The sequence below is a fragment of the Phytophthora infestans genome, genomic scaffold (assembly GCF_000142945.1).
Source record: "Phytophthora infestans T30-4 supercont1.56 genomic scaffold, whole genome shotgun sequence".
Lineage (NCBI taxonomy): Eukaryota > Oomycota > Peronosporomycetes > Peronosporales > Peronosporaceae > Phytophthora > Phytophthora infestans.
Window position 1 is genome coordinate 427,155 of NW_003303703.1, and position 6,000 is coordinate 433,154.

Here is a 6,000-nt window from a genome sequence, read left to right on the forward strand (position 1 = left end):
ATCTGCTGTATACACTACAACTCTGCCAAAGTCCCATACACTTTTTTCCTGCACATAGGGATAGAAGCAGAGGCAACTCGCGCGCCTCCGATTTTATTTGAGCTTCGTTCTCCGCGTATAAATAGCCGGCCGCCACAAATTTTGATGGCCTTAGCAATGGAGACATTGCTCAATGGAGGTAGATTGAAATAAGATGGAATCGGCCATCGCAGTGAACTCAGCGAATACGGGCCCTGACGCGGACGACAACTATGATTTACCAGAGGTATCACTGTTGGAAGGTACTATAGCTGAGGTCGAAGTAACGAACTCAGCGGCGACGGTGTTCGACCCCAGCGGAATTGACTACGGTTTAGCACAAGCTGAAGATGACGAGCGCAACTCGACGAGAGACCCAACGGAAACCCGAAGACAACACTACATGGCTATCGCCGCGACCGAAGACGAGCAAGAGAATGATGTTGACGATGGTAAGACCGACGTCTTTGAGCGTGGTGGGACAGATCTGGAATTGACGGACTACGCCCATGAGCTGGCTTTCCTTCCCGACCTCACTGAAGTTGAGCCTACAGAACTCGACTATGGCGCTACAAACGTCAAGTCGAGTAGTCATACGCCAGCACAGTCAGCTAAATTGGTGGCAGAGCTACAAAAGCACGAAGGGATAATGATTTTAAGTGGTAACGCCCTGCCGCCTCCAGCGTACGGAGCATTGTGCGACATTGACGTTCAAGGACACGCACCCATTAAGCAGAGAGCTCGGCGGATACCTCTCCGCCACTTGAGCAAACTTTACGGGTTGTTGAAGGGGATGCTTCGAGCTGGGTTGATATCATTCTCGGGCAGTCCTTGGACCTCGCCAGTGGTGATAGTGCTCAAGAAAAATGGTGTGGATATTCGGCTATGCATTGACTATAAACTAGTTAATGCGGTTACGACGCCGATGGAATACGCTATGCCACTAGTTGATGACCTACTTACCGAATTGGAGAGTTACTTGTGGTTTTGCTCGCTTGATGCTGCGAGTGGATTCTGGGCAGTCTTAATGACACGCCGAGCTCGGCAGATCTCAGCGTTCGTCTGTGCACTTGGACACTTTGAATGGTTACGCATGCCGTTTGGATTGAAGTATGCGCCTATAATTTACCAGCGACTGATCGACAACGCTCTATGGGGATACGTTTAACCAAAGGGAGGATGGCAGTTGTTTGCCGAACGAATGACTATTGCTGAAGCCGAGTCGGGAACTCGGCGAGTTGAGCTCGGCGGAGTCAGTGATTCAACGCAGAATCAGCTGACGAAGTTTGAAGCTGACCACCAATCACAAGCTGACTGCGATCCGGTCCAAGACCTGGTCAACAGACCGGACGGCGACATGTTTGCTAATGGAGAACCAGACCAGTCTTCCTTGATTCCGGTATTCAAGCGGAGGTCGTTCGTCGATGATATCTGTTTTGGAGGGGAGACGTTTGACGCCTGCTTGGAGACACTCGACCGATTACTAGCCCGGTTCACAGAATGTCGAATTAGCATTAGCTTCACCAAGAGTATCTTTGTCCAACCCAAGGTTGATTTCCTGTCGCACGAGATTACGCCGAGTGGCATACGCGCTGATGCGAAAAAGATAGCCGCGATCGACGAGCTCTCCTTCCCGAAATCAAAGAAAGGGATGCAAGCTTTTCTGGTCACTTAACTATTACGACCGATTCATCGAGAACTTGGCGGTTTATGGAGCGGTACTATATCAGCTGAAGGACACGGACTTTGGTCCTGGGGGTGACTTGGCGTCAGCAAAAGCGTCATTCGCTGAGCTCAAAAGCCGGGTAGCAGACGCTCCAAATCTGCGTCACTTCGACTCGGCGAAAGAAGTCCACATAATGTTGTACGCCAATGCGTGGGCACTGATCAGTACATTGATGCAACCGCACGACGACAAGCTGCACCCAGTTCGCTTCTGTGGACGCGTACTAAAGGAGAATGAACTCGGCTATCATCCCGCTGAGAAAGAAGTAGTCGCGCTGTTACAATTTCTGAAAGTGTGCTTCACGCTCTTGGCGGGAAAGACGCTACACGTCTACATCGTTTCTCCACACTGGAGTGGGTGTTTAAGTCAAAGTCGCTGTACGGCCGCGCAGTCCGTTTTGCAGTTATGTTGTCGCCCTACGATTTGAAGGTGAAGCGAGTACGTGAACGAGATGTAGATTTCGCCCAGTTGCTCCAGACGTCGATAACCCCGTTTATCGGACTCGACGATTCCTTGAAGCACCTTGCGCCTCCCTCCAAGAACTCGGCGACAGTTCGAATGGACCCAGAGCTGCTATACGCCCGAGTACCAGCTGACTTTGCGGGATGCGTACTGTCATTTGATGGCTCAGCAAAGACAGCTAAATACGGCGGGTATGGAAGTTGTTCGTGGATACTGTGGCGCCTTCCGAATTGGGACATTGAGATCGCTGCGAGCGCGTACCTGTCGTCCACCACAGTCAACATCGCCGAGTACATCGGCATGAACAATGGAGTCTTGGCGGCGATCGACCGAGGGATAACCGATCTGATTATTGTGGGGGACTCCCGGCTTGCAATCCAGCAATCCATGGGGGTGATAGCATGCAAGAAGGAAACGTTGCAAGTGTAGCTAGCTCGACACAAGGATCTCACGAAGCAACTCAACTCGGTCCGGTATCGACACATAGCGCGACACTATAACGCAGCGGCTGATTCTCTCGCTACAGAAGCACTGGAAGCTAAAGCTGGACGAGTAATCCTCGGGACGGATAGAAAAAAAGAGCTATAAATGATTAATCGTGTAGCCGAAGAACGATACGCCACAGACAACCCAGCGGAAACCCTGATTGTCACGGCAGTCACTCGTAGCTGAGTACGCCGAGTTCACTTTGAGGACGAGCTGAATGAAGACTCGGCTAGAGCAAGGGAAGGAAGTCAGGATCACGAAGCCATATCAACAAATCCTGGAGAATCGGCGTTTGAAAGCAGTGGAGATGAATTCGAACAAGTCAACAGGGCGTCGACTCGGCGGACTAACCACACGACCCCGAATGTCGAAACAAGGTCGCAGATGGAGTCAACCCAGACAGCTCAGAATACCAACGACATTGACCCAGTGACAGTACAGACTGAGCGGAGACGACGAATCGCGAAGGCACAAGATGAAGAACTCAGGTGGGCCGATCTGAAGGCGTACCTGAGAGGTGAATTTGAGGACCTTACACACCGTCGAGCTCAGAATGCCGGCAAAGTCGCAGAAGTCTTTGTACTCAGCGAAGACGGCCTGTTATACCGCCGAGATGAAGCTCGCCGACTGGGCGGTCTCGGCGAACCGAACCTCTCATTGAGATTGGTGATTCCGTCAACTATGGTCGACGAAAAACTTCGTAACTGTCACAACTCGATCGAAGGAGGGCATCAAGGCATCGTCAGAACTTATCACCGAGTCAAGGCCGACTACTACTGGATTGGTCTTTACGCCGACGTGGTGAAACATGTTAGGGCCTGCGAGGACTGCAATACCAGTAAGAGCAAGCCACAGTTGAGAGGTTACTCGCCGGGAAATGTGGTGTCAGACCATCCGTTCCAAGTCGTGTCAATGGATTTCGTGATTCCCCTTCCTCGAACTCAGCGGGGCAATACTGCACTGCTGCTGTTCCAGGACCACTTCACGGGGTTCGTTATCGCTAAGGCTATGAATGACACCGGGGCACTCGAAGTGGCCAAGGTATTTGAGGAATGCGTCTTCAGGCAGTTCGGTGCTCCGTCTCTGATACGGCACGACCGAGATCCAAGGTTTATGAGTGAAGTATTCCAAAAGTTCTCCGAGATGATTCAGTCGAGATCAAGAGCTACGCTGAGTTACCGACCACAAGCCAACGGTCAACAAGAGAGGTCAGTCAAGACAATGGCTCAGACTATACGGGTCTACGTGGAAGACCCACTTCAAGCCGACTGGGAGGACATCGCCGAGAAGATGGTACACGCTATCAACAACTCAAGAGACTCGACTCGGCGAGAAACCCCTTTCTATCTGGTACATGGTTGGGACGCCAAGTCTACATTCAAGGCTAAGACGAGCTCAATACGACGTAAACAGGGACGCCCAGTCAACTCGGCGGACGCAGTCGAGTGGCGCCCAGAAGCGAACAGACAACGAGAAGTGGCCCTTCGATTAGCAGCTGAGTTTCAAGTGCGAGAGAAAGCGCGTCGAGCTCGAGAGCACAACAAAGCACTGAGTAAGAAGATGAAAAGATCCATTCCCAACACAGCAGATGACGAAGATGGAGTTGCAGGACCAGGCGATGAACCCACCGAATCCTTGTTCAAAGAAGGAGATCAAGTCTGGCTGTTTGTGGAGCGAGTCAAGTCGGGCCTGACCAAGAAGTTAGCCCACCAATGGCGTGGACCATTCAGGGTGAAGAAGAAGGTGGAAGAATTCGCCTATGAATTGGAGTTACCCGACAAGAGTGGATATAGGTTCTACCCAGTGGTCCATGTATCACGTCTGAAGGCAGTCACCGAACTCGGCGGAAGACCAAAGACGAGGCTAATCGCCGACCTCGAAGAGACTCAGCGATTTGACTTTGACGAAGAATTACTGCCTGAAGACAGCTAGGAGCCAGACGCAAGTACGAACCAGTATGAAGTCGAAGCAATTCTCGACGATGCGCTACCATTATTCACGAGTACGTCCCGGTCACAACGGAAGTTTAAGGTTAAGTGGGTCGGTTACGATGAGCCTACTTGGGAACCACTGTTGAATTTGTTATGTGGAGGTCTCCTGTTTGACTATCTACGACAAAAGAAGCGTGAAAACCGTCTGCAAATGGTGCAAGTTGCAGATGAGGATTAACAGTTATTGCACCAAATTTAACACCAACTCAGCGGACGACACAGGCCGAGTTGAGATGGAATGCTACTGTGTCGAAATTGCAGATACTGAAAAATTACGAAATGGAGTCATGAACGATACTCAGTCGGAAGAAGAAACAAATAAAAAGGAAAGCAATCCGGACCCCAAGAGAGGTGAAAACGTAGGCCATGAACCTCGCCAAGAAGGTCAATTTTTCCCGGCGCTCGTATCCCTGCTGAGTAGTTATGATCATGAGATAATCAAGGCTCACTGGGGCAGCCGAGCATGACTGACTGTTTACGCCCGAAGTGGTGTCGCCCGGCAAGCTCGCTGGACCAGTAAGGCGCGCGCGAGAAGACCCGGCCGACTCCGCGTCAGACTCATGGGAAGTCGTCAGGTCGACCAACCCAGCTTCATGCCGGTCGCTGACCCCACGAGTGACGTCGGGTCGAGGAATCGACTCAGCTGGCGCGCCTTCACCTCGACGAGAAGTTGGAGGAGAATGGTGGCGCCGCGAGTTGTGCTGGAGTAGCATGCGAGGAGTAAGGAGCTGCCAAGTGAGTGACAGCAGAAGCAACGAACGTACCAAAGAAGGTGGAGGAGAGCCGCGAGACGTCATCAGCCGAGTACGGACCAACGGTGGGAGAACCAAATGAAGGATTAAGACACTCACCAGCTCGGCTCGTATCATAACCGGGGCAGTTGTGGTGTAGGGATTTCCAGATTCGACCATACGCCTACCTACTTTAGGTCAAGAATCGGCTCGGTTTGATAGTCCAGAGCTTAGGAGCAAAGGATCACGGTAAGTACTCGGCGATCTGTCCGGATATGCTATCCGGATAGCCGCTGAGCTCAACGGTCGCTGGAACTCAGCTGAAGGGTCGGTAGAGATCCGAAACGACTACATTTTACTAGATATTTTGTATGAGAAGCATAGGATTAAATAGGGGGAGCCGAAAGGACTCCCATAAGATAACAGAGCAGAATTTTCCTAGTCCAAGACACGTGTACACTTTTCCGGTAAGTCCCTGCATAGGGCTGGATTATGCCTGCCGTCAATACTCGAGAGGCATAGCTTGTAGGGTATGACTGGAAGCGTCAAGCGATTAGGTCTGTCCGGGTAGGACAAAGTCTCGCTA